Source organism: Pleurodeles waltl, chromosome 12 (assembly GCF_031143425.1).
Source record: "Pleurodeles waltl isolate 20211129_DDA chromosome 12, aPleWal1.hap1.20221129, whole genome shotgun sequence".
NCBI lineage: Eukaryota > Metazoa > Chordata > Amphibia > Caudata > Salamandridae > Pleurodeles > Pleurodeles waltl.
Genome location: NC_090451.1, coordinates 554,192,038 through 554,219,316, shown reverse-complemented (window position 1 = coordinate 554,219,316; position 27,279 = coordinate 554,192,038). Strand labels below are relative to the sequence as shown.

Below are 27,279 nucleotides of genomic sequence, written 5' to 3'. Positions count from 1 at the left end.
GTGGACAAAGATGGTGCTGGGGTGGTCCCAGAACGGTCCGCCACCGCCAGGGAGTGTCTACCGGGGGAGGATTCAGAAGATTTTAAAGCAGAAGATTCGGTCTCCCCTGTGGCACTCCACTAGCCCTCTAGGCCACTGGGTCCCTCGCTGTCGGTGGTTGCAGCACTCCGGGTCCCGTAGCCAGCAGCATCCCCATTCGCCTGTGCCCTGTCTCCTTCGCTTGCCGATGCTGATGCACACAAATATAGAGAGAGGAAGGGAGACACAGAGAGGTTTAACATATTCCTCACATTCACACATGTAAACATGCACAACTGTAGGTAAACATCTTCTGGCTAGGCTATCTCTGTTGGCAATATACATTTCCTACATCATGCAACAACATGTTACTGCTATCCACCCCATTATGGCATCCCTCACACCCACACCCGAATCTTCTGTACATATATGCCAATATGGATAAATTAACTCATGTAGCCACAACAAGTGGGACTCCCATCCAGGTGACATCTGATGTGTAGAATACATGTCTGGAGAACAGGCATGTCATTACTGTTACACAATCACAGAGGAATATCAGCATACACTAACCACAGATACAGCACATTACTTCATACAAGCATGTGCAGCTACCATGGCCTACATAGCACAAAATACATCCACAGTCAATCAATGAGTGCAGCGTCACAACAAATAACCTTCAGGCAGTCACAAAATACATCACAGGGCACATACAGTTCCACCCGACATGCAGTTACAGTTGCACGACTTGACAATACGAGTAAACCAACATCACTCACACCATTGTTGACATGTGATTACCTGTACGTAAGTCCAGACAACACAAGTCACACGGAAATGACATGTACACATGATGCACACATGGACCTACATGACTGCCTGAGCACTGACAATATATCCCCCTACTTCAAAAGGCTCCTTTAGAAATAGTGGTACAACTAAACAATTTCACCTTGATCTCATAAGTCATTCAACACCTAATCCTGTCCAAAGTGCCCACATCAGCTAGAGTAATGGTAGTAGTGATTGTCCCACTTCATAAGATGTGCCCCCAAGTAACCATTGAGAGATGATGTAGGCAGCAACTAACCAATGTTGCACTGTAATTGGTAGGGCATTGGCACACATAGCATTGACATTAAATGTTGTCAAAGGCTAGCTCTACGTAGGCACTTACCAGATGTAGAACAAAGCCACTGGGTTAAAGGTAAAATGCCCACATGTCAACCTCATGGAAATGCATGATGAGTCCAAATATACCATATCAGACACCCAAATTAGAATCTCCTTCCGTTGCTACCTTCACATACCCTATAGAATTAAGACGAACGGACAATGGGGATACAACTACAAACTCAGATGTACTGTCCTATACCGGCCATATTTGTGGTTTAAATGAGATTGCTGCCTCACATGGAGTCTATACCTGTACCAGTACCAGATTTTAATAGTCCCTGTAACAATAAAAGTGAGTCACCCAGTTCCAAATACAGGTGATTAACACAGATGGGAGTGGACAGACACCTTAGAGCCACTAATGCTCACATGCTGATGGATAGACCGGGTTATACTCAATGGGTAGGGTGATACACCAGCTCACATCCATAGAAATGGCAGGATGGAGTCACACATGTGGCATTGACATTTGAGCACCTCCACATGCGGTCAAAGAGATGTGTTGATACAGATAATCTAAAAGTAGACATAGCAAGCCATGATGCCACATCTACATCTAATATTCAGGCAAGGTGAGAACTACCGATTTCCACTTGTCTACATACATGAAGCACCTACTACATTGTCACAGAAGCTACAGTGAGACAGCAAACACCATACAGCCAGAGCCAAGTACCAGGATACAGTCAGTAATTACCCCCTTGTGGCTGCTGTGCTGCCCTCAAATGCCCATCCACCATAGGGTAGGCCACCGCCAAAATGAGGGCCATTATGGGGGTCAGGGTCCAATGGGCACCCCTCCCTTGTTGGGAGGACATCCCCAGCAGGGCTGTCGAGCTCTTCCGGGCCCAGCGTCTCAGGTCCTCCCACCGCTTATGACAACGAGTGTTCCGCTGGCTGTGGACCCCTAGGGTCTGGCCTTGTTTGGCAATGGCACGCCAGATCCCTATCTTCTGATGGGGGTTCACCTGCATGGATGACACGGACAAAGGGAGAAAGTCATGTACATATACACCATACCAACAGGAGTGGTCACTACACATCTGTCACAGCAAGTGTCCACACATACCCATCCTCTCTGCTCATACGCCTTCACTATGTGCCATCTGCATGCATCTACTCCCCGACCAATACACATGTCCGATTCAATGTCACACGCAACACCTATCACACATGGCTGGGGCATTGGACTCGCCTGCTCCTATGGTTCCTCATATAACTGTCCATACAGGGGTAGGGCCTCCAACACCTGTTTCTCCAGCTCTTCCGAGGTGAAGCATGGGCCCTATCGCCTGCAGGACGTGGCATGAGGCAGTACATAGCAGCTTACGTAGTAGAGGTCTTGCTAGCAACAGTGTCAGGAGTCAAGTGAACAAGGCTGCAGAAAATGGTGGTCACGGCTGCAGTGTACAGGACCCTAACCACCAGCGGTCATCACCAATGACCCCAGTCCACCAAAGGCAGCAGTGTTAACCAATGACAAGTTGCACGGCGGTTGCTACCACCTACCGCCATGATGACTTACGTCTGGGGACTTAGGTCACTTCCAACTGTCCATTACAGTAGGTCAGGCGCCGGCCATTTTGTACAAATGCAATCGATGGATGTGCTAAAGTGCGTCAGACACTTACTCGCCCAAATATCTTGACCTAATCATGTGTTGGGGCTGTATATATGTTGGTAGCTCTGTTAAGCTACTCGGATGTACATAGGTGACGGCTGTGTATAGGTAGATTCCAAAAAATATGTGTGATCAGGGCAGGACTGCTCAGTCACCCACACATGCTCAATTACATATGTACTATCTGACTTATGTTAGCCAATGTGCAGCAATAAGTGTAATGTGGATATGCATGGTCTGTATTGTATATGTAAGTTGTGCTACGCATCCCCCACAGATGTTATGTGTGATCTAATACACCATGCACTGCTGACGTGTGCTTACTGCATGATACATTGTATGTTCTTCCTCTCAACAGATATCCTGCCATGATTTGAGTGAGGCAACCACCAGTGTACCGTTCACTAGAAGACCTGACATCCATGGAGGACAGGCATGTCATCCAGGCATGTCGTCTGATTCGTCAGACCATCATGGATCTATGTAGACAGTAGGAGCCAGATCTGATGCCAGCCATTTGCAATCCCTATTGTATACCTCCCATAGTAAACGTCTTGTCAGTGCTACACTACCTGGCCACAAGGTCATTTCAGAATACTGTTGCCTTACCAGCAGGGATGTCTGAGCCCATTTTCAGTTTGGTGTTGAAGGATGTACTGTGTGCTTTGTTGAAACACCTGGACAGCTACATCATGTTCCCCCAAAGAGCGGATTTGGCCTATATGAAGGCAGACTTTTATGAGATGGGACACATTCCTCATGTGGTAGGGGCCATTGATGGCACACGTAGGATGGCACACGTAGCCCTGATCCCTCCCAATGCCAAAGAACAGGTGTAAAGAAACAGGAAGAACTACCACTCCATCTACATGCAGGTGGTGTGTCTGGCAGACCAGTACATCTCACAAGTGACAGCTAAGTTTCCTGGATCAGTGCATGACTCCTACATATTGCAGAAGAAGCAATGTCTCACACATGATGGCACGAATACACACAGAGAGGGCCTGGCTGCTTGGTAAGTATGCAATTTTATGTGTTTCAATGGTATGTCACCTGTCATCCCAATCTGGCCAGTCGCTGAATCTCTTATTTCAATTGTCCTACCATTGAGTTCACAGGTTACTCTGGCTATCCAAACCTGCCTTGACTGTTGACACCAGTGAGGTACCCAGTGACTAGAAATACTGATATGGCAAGTGATGAAGAGCCAGAGGAAGAAGGAACAGCTGACTCTAGGACAGAGCTCATCAATCAGAATTTCCAGTGACATACAGGTAAGTTGGGTGGGCCTTTTCAAGTCTTGAATGTGCACATTCAGAAGTGAATTGCTGACATTACACTTCCTTACTTCAATCATCAGTGGGGGTATAATGAGGTCCAATGCCTATGTATGACTAGTGGAAGGTGTACAGTAATAGTTGTTTGCCTCTAACATGTGTTGTTATAACAGATTCCAACATTCACTTCTCTAATGGACTTACCAGTATTGAGCTGTTTCCTGCATTCTCTTATTCTCATTTCTTTCCACCCACTGGATGTGTAATTTATTCTGTGGCTCTGCTCCCTATGGCATGAAGAATTCATTGTCAGCAGCCAATGGTAATTGATTACAGACATGAGAGGTGTACATGACAAATAGCTGGTAACATGGATTGTGTGAAGAGCTTGTGACTGGCGATGTGTTGGTCCAATCTGGGTGCCCCGGAGGTATTCTACAAAGGGCACGACATCTATGACCTGCATACTTGCTTTGCATGGCACCATGCCTTCCATCCTGGTGGTACTGTCTGTAATGCTCTAATTGCAGATCAGTATGCGAACCATGCCCTGGTGTTGCTCTTGATTTCAACCTCCCTCTCTGACATCTGTCCAGTGACATCACTAATGTCATGTGTGTCCTGCTGATGGAGCCTCTGTCTGATGGCCATTACGCTGCCAGTTCAAATCAGAGGGGGCATTACCAGAGCACAGTTGGGAAGCATTTTATTTGTTGTTGTATCATTAAAGAAACATATACAGTAGCTGTGTCCAAATGCGATTCACTGTGCCTTTAAGATTTGTAACAGTCAAAAGAATTGTGAACAAAATAACAAAAAGGTAATGAGTGATGACATGGTATATGGATTAATCAGAGTAGCTGTTACAACTGTTGGTTACACAGGTCCTGTGTCCTTGTACCATGGGAAAATGGAGTTCTGTCTCAGAACAGTCAACAGGGTGTCTCAGTGACATACAAAGGTGACAAATTAGGAGAGGTTCATTTCCTGGCAGTGGGTTTTGTCTTGGCATCTGCTCCAGCCAGATATCTGGATGGACGTCCATGTTTGCAGGGGGGTTCTTCAGCTAGAGGGAGGTGCGTCTGAGGCATGTGGTTCCCCTGGCAGGGCCTCCATTCCACTAGCTGCCAATGATGTAAATGGGGCTGATGTAATGTTGCTAGTGGAAGGGGCCCACTGGTGGCTTCAGAAACCATACAGGGTGGTGTTGATGTCTCTCAGCACCCCAGCAATGGAGCACATGGTGGCATTGTGTGCCTGCCACTGCTGCAGGACCTCCTGGTGGTATTCCCTCTGCAGCCTTTGATTTTCCCCCAACATGGCAATAATCTGACCCATCCTATCCTGGGAAGTTTGGTATGCTCCTAGGACTTGGGAGATGGTTTCCTGGTCAGTGGAGTCCCTTGGGGGCCCCATCCTCTGGCCCACAGCATCCCACCCATGCACCTTGACCCCAGGTGCCTGTGCACCTGGCACAGTGTACTCACTCCCAGTGTTAGCAGGACCATTGTTGTGGTGTGAAGGTCAGACTCAGGTCCCTGTACTGTGGGGCACACAATAGTTTGAACGGCCCTTGGGACACAGACTTAGGGGCAAATGGTTGGCTGTGATTTTGATGCAACAGGGTTGGGGGGATTGATGTGGGAAGGGGGAGTCGTAGACTGACCAGGTGTCCCAGATGGGTCAGGCAGGTTGTCACTGTCCAGACATCCAGGCGTGTTGTCCTCACTGGGGCCTCCATCCTGAGGAGGGCTGGCAGAGTCTGGTATTCTCTCCATGGTGGCATTGGTAGGGTTACCTGTGGATGGAGTGAGACACAGAGTTCAGTTTAGAAAGTGTGTTTGGTTGCCTCTTTATCAGATGCATACAGTGGCTTAACATTTTTCCCTGCAATGACAATGACAGATGCTGCACAGCATACCTTGGTGGTACATACAAGCCTGTGACATGAGTTCTATACTCCATGTTGGGAGCGGTCATTCAGGTCTGGTACATATAGCACTGCAGATGGGTTCTGGTTCTGTCTAATACTTCACATGACTGTTTCAGCTCTGTTACCTAGTGAATAGTCAGGCTTGCTAAATGTCACGCAATATGCCAGCACACTGCACCATGGTGTCCCAGTGGGAGCACAGTATGTGAGTTGCACCTCTTCCTGATGTTCTCCCTTGCGTGTAGATGGTTGCCTACTGATTTGACCCTGTCGACTATTTTTTGCCACAACTCCATTTTCCTGGCAATTTATGCTTGCTGGACCTGTGCTCCAAACAAGTGTGGCTCTACCCTGAGAATTTCATCCACCATGACCCTCAACTCGACGTCAGTGCTTTTGTAGGGCTCTGGTTGTGTTGACGGTGGGGGGGTGGGGGTGGGGGGGGGGGGGGGTATTGTGGACCCCCGGTGGTCCCCTGACCACAGGTTGGGAACCACTATTCTAGAACTCCACAGCACATGAAAGCATGTAACCAATACTACAATATACACATGGCATCACAATTTACATTATGTGCACACATTCGTACGTTTTCAATGTCGCGGCCACTCACCTGAAAGGCAGGGTTTCTGCAGGGGCGATGAAAATCCCCCGACCTCCTAAAACACCTCAACACTACCAGAGGGACAAACGCGTCTCTGCAGGTGTCCCAAAAGGGAGGGGGTGTAGAGGAAAGAGAGAGAGAGAGAAAAGACACTTATGTCTTGCTACCTGGTCCAGCTGGGCACCTGTCCTTCGAGAGTGCAAAGAGTCAGCTTCTTGCAAATGAGTATATCTACTATGAATAAGAGGGACACAAGTGAGACCACCTTAGCATATTATATCATCAATCACCATATATTTCTGCTAGGAGCCATTACTCATCTCTTTTCTGATGTTGAGGGTATAATCACACTTGGGTTACTGTCCATTAGTTGTCACAATAAACAATATTGTGCATAAAACACACTTGGGTTATTGTCCATTAGTTGTCATAAACAACAGGATTGTACATTTGGCACAACCGAAATCATTATAAAATGTGCAAAAAAATAATAACTGGGTTTTCTTTCACTGTGCTCCCAGTACACAACAGTGCCCATTCAGTTTCCCCAATTCACAGCATTGTGCACACACAATGAAAATTATAATGAAGATACAAAGAAACAATACTGAGGTCAATATCACCGCTCTCGGGTACACAACAGTTCGCAATCACTCACGGTCCTGGGAATGCAAAATGTCAAATGCACATAAGAGTGTCTTGTCACAGTGTTAAATAGGCAAGGAAAGGATGCGCACAAGTGTGGCACAGATCAGACCACACCAGATTTTAAAGGTAAGTCTACTGCACAGTGCAGGACTTAGGCGTAACCTGAGTAGGAGTATACATTCTCCGGAGGGGGGTGGGGGGGCAATTACGTGCTCCTCCGATGCCAGTGAAGTCCTCAAAGCTAGGAGCAGGTCTGCCAATGAAGATCTGACGTATGCAAAAAAGTCACAACTCAAGTAGGAGACCAGAAAGTCAAGCAGGCGTTGGCTGGGGTGCAGCTTTTCCAAAGGAGCTGATCAGATCAGTCTCTTCCTTACTATCCTAACCTGCACGTGCACATGTGGCTGTGTCAGTCAACAAACAATTACAAGTCCTTGTCATATAATTTATTTGACTTTATGTGGGTGTGCAATCCCTCAAACCATGCTTCAAAATACGCTGATTGGGAACGAAAGCCTGCATCCCATTAAGCAAGGAGTAAAGCGTCGGGAGCAGCTTCACATGCCATACAGAAAACGCACCACACCATGGGCCTAACTTGACAGCACGAGTTCCCTTTTTAACATGCTGTAAGATTTTTTCAAATCTGTTCTACAAAGTATAGTGTGTGGAGATGGGTCTCTGGTGTATCCTAGAAACCAGGCTGCACCATCCACACCATGAAGAACCCATTAATGATTCCCAGCAACAGGTGACCTTCTTTTACAAGGTATTCAGCCCTGGGGAAGGCCTTCATTAAGAATTATAGGCCCACCCAGAAGATCGAAATGCTTGCTTTAGGTTATCAGCACAACTTTGACTCTCAACCGTGCCCTTGTAATGGTCGTTCTGGCCACTCTATGTTGCATTTTCTTTTCTTTTGTTGTTATTGTGTAAGATTCACTAAACAATTCTTGGTCCCCTTATTGAAGGCCAGAAATCAGAGAGTGTAAGCACAGATACTGTAAAGTGCTTTTGTGTCAGTTAATTTTTGTGTGGTGCAGTTTATTTGAGGGGCACTATGCATTCTGACTAACCACACTGTCTCCAGGACTGTTTTTATAGTACTTTTAGTATTATGGTTGAACATGTTTTTTCTGCTCGATAATAGTTTTATTGCATGGCACTGCTGAGAATTATATATTGGTCTGTGCCACGGACTGCACTTTATGGGATATAGTTAGTCTGCACTTTGGTGCCAGGTGCTGCTAGTTGCACGCGCCCGTTAATGCACCAGCACATTCTCAATAATTATTTTCACTTTGATGTTTTTATCTGACATGAGATTTTATGCTGAATTGAACATGCACTGTTTTTGGGTTAAAATGTGATTTTAGCGTACGCTTGTACTTTTTCATCTGCATGGCCGGCTGAATAAAGTTTTATTAATCTGACTCTATCCCTGTTGACACTTATGTTGATACTTAATTTGTTGACATCTAAATGTTGGACACTTATGGTTGTGAGCTGCAATGTCATGTGTATATTGCAGTACTGTTTACATGTTTTAATGTGCTGTAAGTTTCTAGAAATAGTTCTTGTGGATATATCAAAAAGTCCACAACCAAAAAAAACTTTTGGTGCATCTTTTGAATCACGTTTGGATCAGTAGGGAGTATTAAGAGTACGATAGAGGGAAGATATTGCTTTTTTTTTTTAAAGTGACAGTAAAAGCAATGTCCTATGAAATAATGATGGTGAAAGGTGCGGTATAGTTATGTGGCCTCCATAAATAATATACATTTATGGTGTAGGAGATACTTTTTGACGTTGATTGATTTAAGGATCAGTCCCCATTTCAAGAGACACTTTTAGAAAGTTGCCATTTTCCTGCCCTTAGCCCTTTGTTTCAGCAGCCGGTCTTGGGTCACATGAATGGGTATAGCTGGCAGATTTTGTGAATTCCTCCCACACAGTCACACTGACAAGGTGGGGTGGAGCTCAACACATCCCCTGTGAACCTGAATAGGCTGTGTCCTGTCTCCTCACAATAAACTTAACAGCCCCGTATTGGCACTGCAGCTAGCTTGGAGACATGGCAGGGGAGTCAGGACATTTCTAGAACTTCCAAGAACCTTTCCAGAAGCTTCTCCCACCAGGCTATAAAAATAGGACCTTCAGAATCACTCTTTATTTTACTAATGAACCTGCAGAAGAACTCTCAGAGGACTGCCTGCTGCTGTGTGCACTGCATGACTCATGTTGTACCTGGAAGAACTGTTTGCTTCCTGTCCCTGGACCTTGCCTTAAACCGTTAGAGTCCAGCCCAGCTGTTGAGCCCTGCATCTTCACCTGCACCCAGGACTTCCAGAAGTGACTTCTAGGACTAGTTTGCTGGCCTCCTGTTCAGAGCCAAAGGGACATAACAGGCTCCCACCATCTTGAACCTGCACCTGGACCGAACCTGAGAGTCCTGAACCACCAAGAAATGTGTCCCACCAACCTGGACCCTTGGTTGTGGTCCAAAGGTGCCCAGATGGCCAAATTCCAAAACTAAACACCTACACAAAATTGAACCAAAAAGTGCACAGAAAACCAGGGGGAGACCAGGACCAACCTGCCCAACTATCTGCCCGAGGTGCATCACCGGTCGGATTTACTTTGTGGCTTCTCCCGCCACATTCTTCTCTGCAGCAGCAAATTATTTTTAGCTGTTTTTCGCCAAAGGAGGTTCCGACCTTGTGGAATTGCTTTCGGCTACAGCCCTATGATTCATCCCGCTGAGGATTTTCGACTTCCATTTCAGGGACTAAGTCCAAAGGTAAATAGCTTAATCGCAGCTTCACTCCACAGCCATCAGGTGATGACACTTCCTCCTCGGGACACTCCTGCAGCCTTACCTCTCAAAACATCTTCCTTCTCAGACATTTTTCTTTAATAAATTTTCTGAGTCCGAAGGAAAGCGTAACCAGGCCCAATCCACTTCTTGTAGCTAAACTGCGCTCCATTGCAGTCAGCCTTAACTTTCAACTTTGACCCAGTCTCATGCAAGTAGATGTCTGTGGTTGATACTTTGATCTTTTGGGTGCTATTTTAAACCTTAAACTTTTAAAAATCATAACTTCAGTTCTACTGGTTGAATTTTTGTTGTTTTTGTGTGAAATAATGTATTTACATTTACTCTATTTTTCTAAATTGGTTTGGGATTTTTCTTGTGTTGCGTTTTCACTTTATTGCTGTTTGTGTGCTGCATAAATACTTTACACATTGCCTCTAAATTAAGCCTGACTGATTTCAGTGCAAAGCTACTCAGGATTAAGCACAGGTTAGTTTAGTGTCTTACTGTGGTTCACCCTGCAAGGATTTGTGGCTGTTGCTTGACTATGGCTCATACCCCAGTCAACCAACAACCCAATTTCTCACACCCCTTATGTTAGATCAGGGGTCTCAAACAGGTACCTCATCAGTATCCAGTAAGTAGCTCCCAAAAGTGCACGACAGCATAGTATGTAATTCAGAGGGTCTAGCTACAATGAATGATGGAGCACTACACATATCTGGACCCTTATAGTGGTAGCTAGCCTTACGAGTAGCACTGCCACATGCTTACACACAAACACACACTGGGACAAACCTCAGATCTTGAAACATGACCACCTGTTTCCACTCTCAGTTTTTCCAAGTACATGGAGATTTGTCACTTTACAAGGCCCACTCTATCAGTCATATAACATATGTAAAAAAGATAAGATGTTCCTGGAGTGTTTTACCCACAATGAAAATTACTTATTTGATTTACAAAAAAAGGCGTATTTTGATAAAGTGATATGCTGATGTTTGACAAAATTGTAAATCCAAAACAATTTTAAAGCTGCACTTCAAATGCTAATTCTTGGTTTCCAAGAAATTTGTAGCTATTTGTATTTTTGTGCCATTGCCCACTAGTTTCTATGCTTGTTACTGTTTTAGTAATGTGGAAGCAGGGTACATTGATAAAAGATTTACCGGACATTGTCATTAGTATACCTTTCTTATGCGCTGGGTAGCAAGTGTTCTATCATACAACATTTTAAATATTGTATTCAGAATAACAAAACCACAGCATCATGAACTAACTCCACATATATTTATTTACCTTCAAGGTGGATCTAGATTTTAAAATTATCTATCTCTTCAAGGTATGTAGAAATGGTGTTATGAACAGTAAATCTATACTTGCCTATTTATAACTATCTTCATGATACTATATAATGAGTAGTAAGAAAACAAAATTTTGGCTGACAGTAATTTGTCACTCAACATTGTGACATAAATGTGGTTTGTCACTATTGTGGTTGTATCTCATGTGGTCATTAAAGCAACAATGATCATAGTAATAAGTAGCTCAGGACTATTTTCACTAATCAGAAGTAGTCTTCTCATAGAAAGGGTTGAAGAACCCTGTGCTCAATATTATAGAGGAAGATGAAACCATGTTTGGATTCTGTGTGAACTGAACTAAATCAATGCTTTACAACATCCCAGATGCAACTGAGAGCAACCTTGCAAAACTATCAATCTTCATCAGCTTGAAACATTTCAAATATTTGGGTATCTATATCAGTTATGACTTTAATGAAGTGGATGACATTCATGTAATATGTGCGCTCAACAGACAAGAGAAATACATAAAGTTTTGTCTATCATTTACAAGGCCAGTGATGGGCAGGACTGCAATATTCAAAATGACTATAGTACCAAATTCTTTAACATTTGTTAGGGTATGCCCATGATGATACCCAACACTACATGAATGAGTAGATGAACTGGTATTAAAATAAGGTGAGATTGGGTGAAATTGACAGCTATGATCACAGGAGGCATGACCTTCCCCACATTATTACTTGACCAGTCACCTTAAATATCTGGTGCCATGGCTCTCCAAACCCAAATATTTAAACTACTAATAGACTCATCCACACTATATTTAAGTATAATGTTTACCTCTACTACTAAATTCCCAGACATTGGAGAGAATGGTTCATGTTAATACAGTGGTCAATGTGTTTAACAACTACTTGGCTGAGACACTCTTGCCACCATATTTCCCATCACTGTGCCTGTGTGAGACTGAGGGATCTGGAATTCCTATAGCCAGACATACAGGTCAAGTAAAAAACAAATATGTGTACATGTCTGCAAAGTTTTAACAATATGAGGCTGTGTATAATTCTCCCAGAATGCTCTCTGATTAGATGCAAATATTTGCAGAAGCTTGAAAGCAAGATTGATGATCCTCTGCATTCAAAATAAAATGTTCACAAAAAAATGTAACTTAGAAAAAAATGTTTTGCTAAACTACTGTGAAATTCTAGATACCATTTCTTTGAAGTATCATTTAGTAAAATGTGTTCATGTATGCTAGTATTGCCAAAATATCTTCATAATGGAAAGTCAGTGTAATCCGTTTCAATAACATTAATGGGAAAATGAAAACAAACAAGAATTGGCAAAGCTAATAGGTCCAGCATTGGTGATCAGTCTTAATTTTTTCCAATGTGTTTCTTGTTTTGGCATGGTTTTTGTAAAACTGTATTGTTGTGGGAGCTACTGGGCCCTCACTATTGAAACAAACATTGGCAAAAAGCAAAAATATTTTGTTTAAGTATCTCCTTGCCAGGGAGTCATCAAGAGCCTAAACATACATGCCAATGCAATGGAAGGAAACAAAGACTCAAATTATTTCACATGCACTCTAGAGAAACTATGACTTGAAGGCCCATTTTTGACTTTGTTCAACCCTCCTATTTAAGAGATGTGCGTGCACTGTGAGAATGCAAGATGTGCCTGTGTGTATAAGTAATTACATCAATAATGATTTAAAATAGCAGCTGCTAATTTAGTTTTTTCTTTAGTTCTTTTATTCTGTTTAATCAAGTGTATATAGGTGCAGAGCACTTTGCTAGAGAGGAAACGAAACGTGAAGAAGCGGCATCACAGACATTAATAAAGAGTGTTACAGAGTTCTACATTGTGAAAGAACTATATAGGTCTAATTTCCATAATGATGCAAGACAGGTGACGAGTTCACTGGAAAACAGAGTGCATGCTGACCAAGGTCTCAAGAGGAAAACCTGTGTTTGCAAGCTCAGAAGAATTTATGATCACAGCACCCAAGCACATATTCTTTGTTCTTGGTAAATTGAAAATGTGACTGAAAGAATGTGAGCAAGAGGGTTAGTAAAGGGCACACAGAATCTGATAAGTCGTCTTGAGAGCAGAGCAATAAAACAAACGTGCCCACACATGCATACAAAATAAGCAAATAAATGGATTGATAGGCACTGTTAGAATTACAATGAATAATGTGTAAAGGAAAGGTTAGGAGTGTGAGGAAACAGGTGATGTGATTTTCTTGTAACAAATAGTTTCTTGTTGAGCAACCTATTATTTGACATTTTGTTTAAAAACATTGTTCATGTTAGTATATAAGGGGGTGCCTGTGAGCAGCCATTTGAGACCAGCTGTGTACCCGTGTGGAGACAGCTACTCTCCCTGCGGCAACAGTAAACCTGCTTTTGCCTTGCCAAGAGGAGTCCTGTGTTAATTTATTTCAGTTTCCCTATAACAGTTGGCGAGCCAGATAGGCGTCTCATTTATCTTGAACTGACTGCTGCTAACGGAATACCGCCTACCTCCGCTGCATAGATTATTGTGCATCTTTGATGAGGTAAACAGACATCGTGTGGTCTAAAGTTCTGCCTATTCACCGGGATGGATAGGATCGGGAGTTGCCATCTTTAAGTGAGGACAATGCAGACTCTCTTCCATGTTTTGCATATTATGTGGCTTGTCTCTTTGGGAACCGTAAACATAGATATAATGTAAATAAGGTAAATAAGGTTATCACATGCAAGATTGTGTAAAAGCTAAGGCACTGCGCAGTTGGTAGAGTGTTTATCCCAATGAAAACTGGAAGTGGTCAATGTGGGTGATTTGAAGTTGGGAGTCCAATATGTGTTCCAATATTTTAACATAGAGGGACAGGTGAAAGGCTGATGTCACTAACCTACGATCTGAACACTCGAATCACTGTCCTGGACTTTATGTCCATAAGTCATTTCATGGTCTGTGAGACACATGGTTTGAGGTCATCCTCTCTTGCTGCCAACTTAATTTACAGTTTAGAGTCAAAAAAATTGTGATTAATATTTAGGAGTAGTTGAAGTGTTTATATTTTTTTAAAATATGTTGATGAATGCGCATGTGTGCATGTAGACAAAAATGTGGTCACAGAGTGATGTTATTGTGTAATATTGTTGTAACGTATAATGTTTAATATATGACTAAAAAGACAGCTTGACAGATTTTTTTTTTATTTGCGAGGACTAGTGTCAAAATATTAAGCAGACAGATGAAAGATTGGATTATAAAAGCTGCTAGGAGTATGGGGACTATGGAGGCTCACTTAGAAAACATGCAAAAGACCTTTCCAGGTGATTAGAAAAGGATACAAAACAAATTATAAGGAATGGTTTAAGGCCACTCAGAAACATACATATCCCTGGCCAAAAGAAGGGACATTTGATGGTAAAATATTAAAAAACATGGTTACACATCTCAAGAGTAAATATGCAGGAGTTAAATTACAGAAGCGAGAAGACACCTTAGCCTTATGGTGAGTCTTTTGTGAAAAGTCTAAGGACTCCTCAGATGCCGACACATCTAATACCCAGTCTACTCCCCCACCTCCATATGACTCTACAAATATTTCACTAAAGATACTTGGTATTTATCCATTGGAGGAGCTACAGAAAGCCGCAGAGATATTTGAGAATACTGAGACAGACCTCTTCACAATCTCTGAAGGGATCCCCGAGTGTTGCCCCACAGATTTCTGAACCAAAATGTATGTGTGCTCCCAGACAACAAGTAAGGCTGTGTGAGACTCAGTTTTCAGGACAATTAGAAGCACAGTTCACACTACATTTAGACCCAGCCTCTCCCCCAAGAGGATAGAGGTGAAGAGCAGGGTCCAGGAGACAGTGACCATAAGTCGCTTGTTTCATCAGCAGCATCGTATGTGTTACAGATAAGAGATATAATAGGAAGGGTAGTTAAGGAGTGGATGTCTGCTCCGCAAAGGAGAGACGTACAAGATGCTAGATGGAATGACTAAGTAGACAAGACTGTTAGTAGCGCTATGGCCAGTATTCCAAGAAAGAGATGAGGATTTTAGAAGGACAGGGGAATAATCTACCACCTTGCAGAAGGAAACTCAGAGCAACAGAGCTTGGGCAGTTGCAATTTCACGGAAAACATGGACAACAAGCTATTTGAAAACGGACAATACATGACAGACTTATGCAGCAGATGAGTGTTCAATCAGTTCTACTGATCTCACCCCAGTGAGCTAGCTGCCAAAGGGGAAAATAGTTAGTACAGTATTATACCCTGTGTGGATAATTTAGCAGGATGGACTGAAGGTTTAGCTCCGCAGTTGAGTCCAAGGCCTCGGGAAAGGTCTTTTGAACCACGTAACACAGCAAATGCTGAGGACTGCATTCTTTATGGTGAGGGAGATCTAGATTGGGGCTATCCCCATATGCACAAATGTTTTGTATCCTGCTAGGCCGTACATCAGGCCCATCATCAATCAATGCAGCCCAATAAGGACCCGGCTAATTTTCTCAGTAGGATGAAAGAAAAATGGATGGAAAAAGTGGATCAGGTTTGGGAAGTAACGGGGAAATACTGTATTGTTTTATAAAGTGGTGAAGAAGGACTTACCCTTTGATGTGCAGGATAATCTCAATATAGTGGCATTCAAGGTCAAACTATGGACAGAGATACAGGCACACATAATACGTTTTTGCAAGAACAGGAAAAAGAGAGAAACAAGCAGGAGGTGACAGAGAAGGCAGCAGCCAAGTTGGTGCAGCAGAGGTTGCCAACAAAGAGAGCAATGGAAGGGGCTGTAGTAGCAGTCACCACTCAGATGACTAATCTCTCTGGGATCGGTCCTGAGGACCGCCCAACAACAGTACCCACAAAAGCAGGATTGTGTAAGGGCACAAGGAAATGGCAGAGGAGGATGAGGAGGTATAGGAAAGGGCAGGACAGGTCACCAAAGGATTAATCTAAAATGTCATTATTGTTGTAGATATGGAAATTTCATTAAAGATTGCAGGACTAACAGATGGGATTAACAAAATGGAAGGACAGAGGTTTACAGCCAGTCAGGCAATACAGTAGTGCAGCCATAGTCAAACCCGCAAATTGCCTATGTACCTCAAACGGCACCACAAAATGTGCAGCAACAAGTAATTCCTCAAGTACGCCCAATGGCAACCCCGCCTGAAAAAGGGCAGGGTGGTGTGACTGTAACGGGAGGAAACCCCTTCCAAACAAATTATGTGGGAGGATATACACAATGACGGTGCTCACTGAGTAGTTCTATGTGTTCAGTATTGTCAGTGATGCACAGGCAAGATGAGGAACCCAATGTGATGGTAGCTATCAATAAAAAAAATATATATGAATTCCTCATAGACACAGGAGCAACCCGATCTTGTGTTAGAGAAGGAGACCATTCAATGTCTAATAGCTTGATGATCACACAAGGATTCTATGAGGTGGTAATGGGGGTTCCGTTTAGTAAACAAGAGGAAATGGAAATAGGAGGGAGGTACATTGACGGCTGTTTACTATTCTCTCCAGCTGCCCAGCTAATTGATTAGGGGTAGATCTTATGGCTAACTTAAGCATGACAATTCATCTTTAGACGGATGGTATTCTTATGCTTTGCTCAATTTCTGGAGTTCCCCCTTCCAGGATTATGGCTGTAACAGTAGATGCTCCTACTGGAGATCGAATTAGTGCTCAACCCACTGATCTAGAGGTATAGGAAAGTACCCTCTTTCTTGGCATGGTCACCCCCATTTTCTGCCTGTTGTCAGTGTGTTTGACTGTGTTCACTGGGATCCTTCTAACCAGGACCCCAGTGGTTATGCTCTCTCCCTTCTAACCTGGTTTTTACACCCCACATTTGGCACCCTAGTGCCCCCTTGTAAGTCCCTAGTATATGGTACCAGGGGATCCCCATGGGCTGTAGCATGTATTATGCCACCCATGGAGAACTCATAAAAACCTTTCTACAGGCCTGCCATTGCAGCCTGCGTGAAAGGGTGCATGCACCCTTTTCACTACAGGTCACTGCACTCGGTCACTGTAAGTCACGCCTATGGTGGGCCCTCTTTGCCCAGAGCGCAGAGTGCAAGAACATGTGTGTCAGGGCACTTCTGCACTAGTAGAGGTGACCCCACGAACTCCAGCTCCTTTTTCCTGGACTTCGTGAGTGAGGGGGGTGCCATTTTTAATGTGTTTTTGCACAGAGGGCACCAAATCTGCCCTTCAAAGCATGCCAGTGGCTTTGGGAGGCTACCCCCCACCCAGTCACACCGGTTTCCAAAAGGAGAGGGTGATACCTCCCTCTCCCAAAGGAAATCTTTTGTTATGCCTTCCTGGTCTTGCTCAGGTCAAGCAGGAGGAGGACAGAAACCTGTCTGAATGGTAGCAGCAGCTTGGGCTACCCAGAAAACCCTGAAAGACTGGTAGTAGCAATGCTGGGTGTCCCCTTAGGAGCCCGAGAGTGCATGGAATCATACTTCCAATACTTTCAACAGTATTGGGGTATGATTCCGACATGTTTGATACCAAACATGCCCAGGTTTGGAGTTACCATTATGTAGCTGGACATAGGTAGTACCTATGTCCAGTAAACACGTAAAATGACGTCCCAGCACTCACAAAGTCCAGGAAAATGGATCTGGAGTTTGTGGGGCTATCTCTGCTAGTGCAGGGGGTGCCCTCACACTCAGGTACCTGCACCTTCTCCTCTGAGCTGAGGGCCTACCATAGGGGTGACTTACAGTGACCTGGTGCAGTGACCTGTAGTGAAAATGGGTGCATGCACTCGTTTCATGCAGACTGCGATGGCAGGCCTGCAGAGCCCTTTGCATGGGCTCCCTATGGCCAACAGAATACCTGCTACAGCCCATAGGGATCCCCTGGAACCCCAGTGCCCTGGGTACCTAGGTACCATATACTAGAGACTTACATGGGCAGACCAGTATGCCAATTGTTTTAAGATAAAGGTACAGTTTATAGGAGAAAGCATAACTACTGGGGTCCTGGTTAGCAGGATCCCAGCAGACACTCCAACATAATGACAACAGACAGAAAATGGGGGGTAACCATGCCAAGAAAGGGGGTACTTTCCTACACATACTGTTAAGGACAATATTGAAAGTAAGAACGCCCACAATAGGTAGAGCCTTTGATTCTGTTAGGGAAGCAGATCTTTTCCAAGTACCATACACAATATGGACTAAGTGTCCCCATGGTGTAGGCCTTATTCGTACTTTTACTCTATTCAGAATCACATTAAAGGGAGGTGCTATCCTACTTAGGGTGAGAAAGTATCCCCTTTCTCAAGAACCAGAAGAGGGCATTGCCCCTGCTACACCGGCATTGTTAGAGCAAAGAGTAATTTACCCTGAGCTTCTCATTGTAACTCCCTAATTTATCCGGTCAAGAATACTAAGGCTAACACTTGGTGTATGGTTCAAGACCTGCATCCACTGAACGATGTAGTGGTACCAGAATTTCCAGCTGTTCCTGACCATTCCATTATTTTAACAAATATTCCTTGGGGTGGTAAATTTTTCTCTGTCATAGGTCTCAAGAATGCTTTCTTCAGCATCCCTCTCCATCCGGCCAGCCATTGTTTGACAGCATTCTCCTATTGCCTGGGTCAGTATTTGTACTAGTTTGCCTCGAGGGTATTGTGAATCACCTAGCATTTTTTAACAGGCTGGTGAAAAGCGATCTGTCAAACTTTCAATGTGACAGTACGTTGCGGTAGCATGTTGATGACCTATTAATTTGCAGTCCTACAGAACAACAGTGTAGGTAAAATACTATGGGCCAGATTTAAGAAAAGTGGCGCCCCCTCTACCGCCACCATTTGTGCGCCATATTTAAAATATGCACAGGGTAGGGGGCAATAGCGCCAGATTTTCTGACGCTATTGATGTACTGTTCAGGGTTAGCGCCAACAGTGCACAGGGGCCCAATGAAAACAATGGCATGCCCCCTTTTAACCCCTTCGCTGCCAGGCCTTTTCCCCTCCTGTGCCAAGCCTTTTTTTGGCTATTTGGGGCAGTTCGCGTTTAGGTCCTCATAACTTTTTGTTCACATAAGCTACCCACACCAAATTTGCGTCCTTTTTTTTTCAACATCCTAAGGATTCTAGAGGTACCCAGACTTTGTGGGTTCCACCGAAGGAAACCAAGAAATTAGCCAAAATACAGCAAAAATGTTGTTTTTTTCAAGAAAATTGGAAAAAAGGGCTGCAGTAAAAGGCTTGTGGTTTTTCCCCTGAAAATGGCATTAACAAAGGGTTTGCAGTGGTAAAATCACCATCTTCCCAGCTTTCAGGAACAGGCAGACTTGAATTAGAAAGCCCAATTTTTCAACACAATTTTGACATTTTACTGGGACATACCCCATTTTTCTATTTTTTGTGCTTTCAGCCTCCTTCCAGTTAGTGACAGAAATGGGTGAGAAACCAATGCTGGATCCCAGAAAGCTAAACATTTCTGAAATGTAAACAAAATTATGAATTCAGCAAGGGGTCATTTGTGTAGATCCTACAACTGTTTACTACAGAAAATAGCAGCTGAAATAAAAGAATATTGAAATTGAGGTGAAAAAGAAACAGACATTTTTCTCAACATTTTACTCTGACGATTTCCTGCCATGTAAGATTTTTTAAAGTAATATACCGTTACGTCAGCTGGACTCTTCTGGTTGCGGGGATATATAGGGCTTGTAGGTTCATCAAGAACCCTAGGTACCCAGAGCCAAAAATTTAGCTGCACCTTGGAATGGGTTTTCATTCTATACTGGGTATACAGTGTGAGAAAGTAGCCTCTTTCTAGCCTTGTTACCCCCACTTTTGGCCTGTTTGTGAGTGTATGTCAGGGTGTTTTCACTGTCTCACTGGGATCCTGCCAGCCAGGGCCCAGTGCTCATAGTGAAAACCCTATGTTTTCAGTATGTTTGTTATGTGTCACTGGGACCCTGCTAGCCAGGACCCCAGTGCTCATAAGTTTGTGGCCTATATGTATGTGTTCCCTGTGTGGTGCCTAACTGTCTCACTGAGGCTCTGCTAACCAGAACCTCAGTGGTTATGCTCTCTCATTTCTTTCCAAATTGTCACTAACAGGCTAGTGACCAATTTTACCAATTTACATTGGCTTACTGGAACACCCTTATAATTCCCTAGTATATGGTACTGAGGTACCCAGGGTATTGGGTTTCCAGGAGATCCCTATGGGCTGCAGCATTTCTTTTGCCACCCATAGGGAGCTCTGACAATTCTTACACAGGCCTGCCACTGCAGCCTGAGTGAAATAACGTCCACGTTATTTCACAGCCATTTTACACTGCACTTAAGTAACTTATAAGTCACCTATATGTCTAACCTTTACCTGGTAAAGGTTAGGTGCAAAGTTACTTAGTGTGAGGGCACCCTGGCACTAGCCAAGGTGCCCCCACATTGTTCAGGGCCAATTCCCCGGACTTTGTGAGTGCGGGGACACCATTACACGCGTGCACTACATATAGGTCACTACCTATATGTAGCTTCACAATGGTAACTCCGAATATGGCCATGTAACATGTCTATGATCATGGAATTGCCCCCTTTATGCCATCCTGGCATAGTTGGCACAATCCCATGATCCCAGTGGTCTGTAGCACAGACCCTGGTACTGCCAAACTGCCCTTCCTGGGGTTTCACTGCAGCTGCTGCTGCTGCCAACCCCTCAGACAGGCATCTGCCCTCCTGGGTTTCAGCCAGGCCTGGCCCAGGATGGCAGAACAAAGGACTTCCTCTCAGAGAGGGTGTTACACCCTCTCCCTTTGGAAAATGGTGTGAAGGCAGGGGAGGAGTAGCCTCCCCCAGCCTCTGGAAATGCTTTCTTGGGCACAGTTGTGCCCAATTCTGCATAAGCCAGTCTACACCGGTTCAGGGGACCCCTTAGCCCTGCTCTGGCGCGAAACTGGACAAAGGAAAGGGGAGTGACCACTCCCCTGACCTGTACCTCCCCTGGGAGGTGCCCAGAGCTCCTCTAGTGTGCTCCAGACCTCTGCCATCTTGGAAACAGAGGTGCTGCTGGCACACTGGACTACTCTGAGTGGCCAGTGCCACCAGGTGACGTCAGAGACTCCTTCTGATAGGCTCCTTCTGGTGTTAGTAGCCTATCCTCTCTCCTAGGTAGCCAACCCCTCTTTTCTGGCTATTTAGGGTCTCTGTGGAAACTTTAGATAACGAATGCAAGAGCTCATCCGAGTTCCTCTGCATCTCTCTCTTCACCTTCTGCCAAGGAATCGACTGCTGACCGCGCTGGAAGCCTGCAAAACTGCAACATAGTAGCAAAGACGACTACTGCAACTCTGTAACGCTGATCCTGCCGCCTTCTCTACTGTTTTCCTGGTGGTGCATGCTGTGGGGGTAGTCTGCCTCCGCTCTGCACTAGAAGCTCCGAAGAAATCTCCCGTGGGTCGACGGAATCTTCCCCCTGCAACCGCAGGCACCAAAAAGCTGCATTACCGGTCCCTTGGGTCTCCTCTCAGCACGACGAGCGAGGTCCCTCGAATCCAGCAACTCTGTCCAAGTGGCCCCCACAGTCCAGTGACTCTTCAGTCCAAGTTTGGTGGAGGTAAGTCCTTGCCTCACCTCGCTAGACTGCATTGCTGGGAACTGCGACTTTTGCAGCTACTCCGGCCTCCGTGCACTTCCGGCGGAAATCCTTTGTGCACAGTCCAGCCTGGGTCCACGGCACTCTAACCTGCATTGCACGACCTCCTAAGTTGTTCTCCGGCGACGTGGGACTTCTTTGTGCGACTTCGGGTGAGCACCGTTTCACGCATCCTCGTAGTGCCTGTTTCTGGCACTTCTCCGGGTGCTACCTGCTGCTAAGAGGGCTCCTTGTCTTGCTCGACGTCCCCTCTACCTCCTGGTCCAATTTGCGACCTCCTGGTCCCTCCTGGGCCACAGCAGCGTCCAAAAACGCTAACCGCACGATTTGCAGCTAGCAAGGCTTGTTGGCGTTCTTTCGGCGGGAAAACACTTCTGCACGACTCTCCCCGGCGAGAGGGATCCGTCCACCAAAGGGGAAGTCTCTAGCCCTTTTCGTTCCTGCAGAAACCTCAGCTTCTTCTGTCCAGTAGAAGCTTCTTTGCACCCACAGCTGGCATTTCCTGGGCATATGCCCATCTCCGACTTGCTTGTGACTTTTGGACTTGGTCCCCTTGTTCCACAGGTACCCTAGATTGGAAATCCATCGTTGTTGCATTGTTGGTTTGTGTCTTTCCTGCATTATTCCTCTAACACAACTTCTTTGTCCTTAGGGGAACTTTAGTGCACTTTGCACTCACTTTTCAGGGTCTTGGGGAGGGTTATTTTTCTAACTCTCACTATTTTCTAATAGTCCCAGCGACCCTCTACAAGGTCACATAGGTTTGGGGTCCATTCGTGGTTCGCATTCCACTTTTGGAGTATATGGTTTGTGTTGCCCCTATCCCTATGTGTCCCCATTGCATCCTTTTGTAACTATACATTGTTTGCACTGTTTTCTAAGACTATACTGCATATTTTTGCTATTGTGTATATATATCTTGTGTATATTTCCTATCCTCTCACTGAGGGTACACTCTAAGATACTTTGGCATATTGTCATAAAAATAAAGTACCTTTATTTTTAGTATAACTGTGTATTGCGTTTTCTTACGATATTGTGCATATGACACTAGGTGGTACTGTAGTAGCTTCACACGTCTCCTAGTTCAGCCTAAGCTGCTCTGCTAAGCTACCATTATCTATCAGCCTAAGCTGCTAGACACCCTATACACTAATAAGGGATAACTGGGCCTGGTGCAAGGTGTAAGTACCCCTTGGTACTCACTACAAGCCAGTCCAGCCTCCTACATACAGCAATTAATTTGCTGAAATATAAAAAATGAAAAATAGTTATCAAGAAAACCTTTGTATTTCCAAAATGGGCACAAGATAAGGTGTTGAGAAGCAGTGGTTATTTACACATCTTTGAATTCCGGGGTGCCCATACTAGCATGTGAATTACAGGGCATTTCTCAAATAGACTTTTTTTTTTTTTAACACACTGTCTTACATATGAAGGAAAGAATGTAGAGAAAGTTAAGGGGCAGTAACACTTGTTTTGCTATTCTGTGTTCCCCCATGTCTGCCGATAAAAATGGTACCTCACTTGCGTGGGTAGGCTTAGCGCCCGCGACAGGAACTGCCCCAAAACACAACACAGACTCATCACATTTTCACAAAGAAAACAGAGCTGTTTTTTGCAAAGCACCTAGCTGTGGATTTTGGCCTCTAGCTCAGCCGGCACCTAGGGAAACCTAGTTTTGAAAACTAGACACCTAGGGGAATCCAAGATGGGGTGACTTGTGGTGCTCTGACCAGGTTCTGTTACCCAGAATCCTTTGCAAACCTCAAAATTTGGCCAAAAAAAAACTATTTTACCTCTCATTTCGGTGAAAGAAAGATCTGTAATCAGAGAGGAGCCACAAATTTCCTTCCACCTAGCGTTCCCCAAAGTCTCCCGATATAAATGTGGGGGTAGGCCTAGCGCCTGTGACAGGAAAAGCCCCAAAACACAACGTGGACACATCACATTTTCACAAAGAAAACAGAGCTGTTTTTTGCAAAGTGCCCAGCTGTGGATTTTGGCCTCTAGCTCAGCCGGCACCTAGGGAAACCTAGCATACCTGCGCAGTTTTGAAAACTAGACACCTAGCGGAATCCAAGATGGGGTGACTTGTGGGGCTCTGACCAGATTCTGTTACCCAGAATCCTTTGCAAACCTCAAAATTTGGCCCAAAAAAAAAACTTTTACCGCTCATTTTGGTGACAGAAAGTTCTGTAATCAGAGGAGCCACAAATTTCTCTCCACCCAGCGTTCCACCAAGCCTCCCAATAAAAATGGTACCTCACATCTGTGGGTAGGCACAGCACCCGCGACAGGAAAAGCCCCAAAACACTTTCTGGACACATCAAAATTATGAAATACGAAACTACCTGTTTTTGCAGGGGGGCACCTGGGTTTTTGGTCCTGGGCTCAGCAGCCTTCTAGGGAAACCTACCAAGCCCAGACATTTCTGGAAACTAGACACCCGAGGGAGTCCAGTGAGGTGTGTCTTGCGTGGACCTCCCAATGTTTTCTTACCCAGAATCCTCAACAAACCTCAAATTTAGCTAAAAAAAAAAAAAAAATCCCACATTTCTGTGTGGGATCATCACACTGGGACACATTTCATACCACCCAATGTTCCCTTCAGTCTCCCGGTAAAAATGATATCTCATTTGTGTAGGTGGGCAAAGTGCTTGTGAAAGGGAAGAGCCAAAAACATGTCGATATTGAGGGGGAACCAAAGGGGGTCCAAAAGGGCAGTTTGCAAAAAAAACATTTTAGGCTGACAAGTGCAGCTGAATTTTTATCTGTATAGATGAGACAATGCTGGGTGGTAGGACTTTTCTGGATTCCTGCAGATTCCGGAAGGTTCCATCACAAAAACGTGGGGAAAATGTGAGATTTCCAGCAAAGATGGAGGTTTGCTGGGCATTGTGGGTACACAAATGATGCGGGTACATGTGAAATACACCACCCTGGAATCACCCAGATGTTTAGTTTTCAGATGTGTCTAGGTCTTGTGGATTTTTCTACATGGCAGCGTCCCAAAGTCCATAGAGTGCAGCCCTCACCATTCCAAGTGGGACGATTTTGAAAGTTAGCCAAGCTCTCATGGCCCAAATGTAAAACTAAAACCCAAAATAATCAAATGTCTTATTGCTTGCTGTAGGATAAGATGTTTTAGAGTGCGGGGGAGAGCTGAAGGACTGTTACCCCCTTCAGTTGGGGTGGAGGCGTAACCAGGCCTATACTAGTTGGTAGCCACCACCCCAATGGTTTTTGTTTTTTTTAATTCTCTTGTATCTAGTAGACTTTCTGCCCCCCCCTGGTGTGTGGATCAGGGGTAATTGCCCCATCTGCCCACTGGTGGGCAGAGCAACTTTGGCCCCATTTATTTGGGGTGGGGATATGGCCACACCCCCACCCTCTTATTTAAAAAAAACAAAAAACTTCCCTGTCCTCTGGTGGGCTTTCTTCCCCCCCCTTGGGGGCAGATGGGCCTTCCAAAAATAGGCCCATCTGCCCCCAAGGGGGGCAGATATGGCCAACAGTAATGTGCCCCCATGGGGAGCTACCCTTACCCAAGGGCCTGCCCCCCTAAAGAAAACACGCGCATACACACACACCAATCCCTGGTGTCTAAGTGGTTTCTGCCCCCATGGGGGCAGATTGGCCTAACAAAAAAATGGCCGATCTGCCCCCATGGGGGCAGAAATGATCTAAATACAATTTGCCCCCCAGGGTAGCGATCCTTGACTAAGGGGTCGCTCCCCACCTCTAAAAAAACAAACAAAAAAAACCCATTTTTTTTTATCCCTGGCGCCTAGGGGTTTCTGACACACCTGGGGGCAAAAAATGCCTCAAATAAATTCCCCCCCCCCTCCCAGCTGGCCTAAATATAATTTGCCTCCTAGGGAGTGACCCTTGCCTAAGGGGTCGCTCGCCAACTAAAAAACAAAAGAAACACACACACACACACACACAAAAAAAAAAATCCCTGGCGCATAGTGGATTCTGCCCCCCCCAGGGGCAGAAAAGGCCTTGAAAAATATTGCCCCCCCCCCCCCCCCCCCGGGGAATGACCCTCGCCCAAGGGGGTCGCTCCCCTTATGCCAATTTCAAATAATAAATAAATCCCTGGTGTCTAGTGGGCATTTCAAAAGCCGGATTGCTTTACAATCCGGCTTTTGAAATGCTCTGAGAGACTTGAAAGGGAAGGAAATTCCTTTCCTTCCCTTTGAAGCCTCTCAGGGCCCCCATCATGTGATCGGAAGAGAAATGCAAAGCGCGATGGATAAGTGGCCTCTAATGAGGTCAGCGCGCATTTGCGCGCTGATGTCATCAGACGTCACTGGGGAGGTCAGGGGTGGAAGGGGAAGGGCTTCCCCTTCCATCCCTGCCTTTGGGGGGGTGGGGGGAGGGAAGCCCACAGCGCTCCCTCTGAGCTCAGTGGCCAGGACGTAATGGTTACGTCCTCGGCACATGAGCACTGTGCCGCAGGACGTAACCATTACGTCCGCGGCAAAGAAGGGGCTAACGCCTCTTAGATTTCTTTGCAACATTGTTTCAGCCCCCGAATCGGGGAACACCCCCTTTGCATACATTATGCCTGGCACACGCATAATGTAGCACAAAGGTTTGGAAAGTGGCGGAATGCACCTGGTTACCCATGTGGGGCTAGCTACTCTCCCTGCCACAACAGTAAACCGGCTTTGGTTTTGCCAAGAAGAGTCCTGTTTTCATTCATTTAAATTCCTCTAGAAAAGCTTCACATCACACACAGAGATGCAATAAATCTTACAAGTGCGTAAATCAACGTACAAGAAATGTTACTTAGGAAAATTAGGGTTATAAGTTGTAGGAATCACATATTGTCCATTCTTGTAGACTTTATATGTTAACAGTAAACAGTCAGGAGAAGCACAAAGTAAGGCTATAAAAAGTAACAGTGTTTGGGGACGTCTTTACTAACACAACTTAATTGGTACTTTATGAGTCATAACTATGATAGGAGAAAACACTGAACCCTCACAGAAATGCATTAGCCACCAGGGTTATCTTACCACAATCATAATCCTCTCAAAATTGCTTGACACTCAAAGATCTATGCAGCAGGTGTCTTAACTCTGTAAGATATTTAAGGCCTCTATGACCAATTAAGTAACAAGGAACAGATTCAATGTCACATTTGTCCTTGTTGCCAGTTTCTTTGCAGCAGGTATTTTACTTAATAAATGTATACATTG

The 27,279-nt window shown here is 44.9% G+C and overlaps 1 long non-coding RNA gene across 1 annotated transcript in view; it reads right to left on the bottom strand.

The window, feature by feature from the left end:
- The window catches only part of LOC138268197 (uncharacterized), a 369,403-nt gene that overhangs the window by 341,117 nt on the left and 1,007 nt on the right, over positions 1–27,279 (bottom strand). The window lies entirely within an intron of this gene.